General features: G+C 50.2%; 1 protein-coding gene across 3 annotated transcripts in view; it reads right to left on the bottom strand.

The window, feature by feature from the left end:
• LOC107550435 (E3 ubiquitin-protein ligase mib1) overlaps positions 1-283 on the bottom strand; it is a 99791-nt gene that overhangs the window by 3991 nt on the left and 95517 nt on the right. The window lies entirely within an intron of this gene.

Raw genomic sequence — 283 nt, forward strand, 5'->3', positions numbered from 1 at the left:
TGTTCCAGGCGGTCGCACACCGGACGAGAAGCGCAGCGTCGCGCCACGTCTTTAAAATTCAAATACATTATTTTCTATGAGTGTAGGCACACCGGCGGTGCCGTTCAGCGTCTGTCCGCGGCGCCCAGTTACGTTGTGTTATATTTGTAAGAATTGTTCTAGACCAGCGGTTCTCAATTCCAGTCCTTGTGTACCCCCGCTCTGCATGTTTTGCACGTCTCTCTTTGTTAACACACCTGATTCAGATCATCTCGTTAGAAGTGAGCTCCGTGCATGAACTGTG

This window comes from Sinocyclocheilus grahami, unplaced genomic scaffold (genome assembly GCF_001515645.1).
Source record: "Sinocyclocheilus grahami isolate Dianchi unplaced genomic scaffold, SAMN03320097.WGS_v1.1 scaffold398.1, whole genome shotgun sequence".
In the NCBI taxonomy this organism is placed as follows: domain Eukaryota; kingdom Metazoa; phylum Chordata; class Actinopteri; order Cypriniformes; family Cyprinidae; genus Sinocyclocheilus; species Sinocyclocheilus grahami.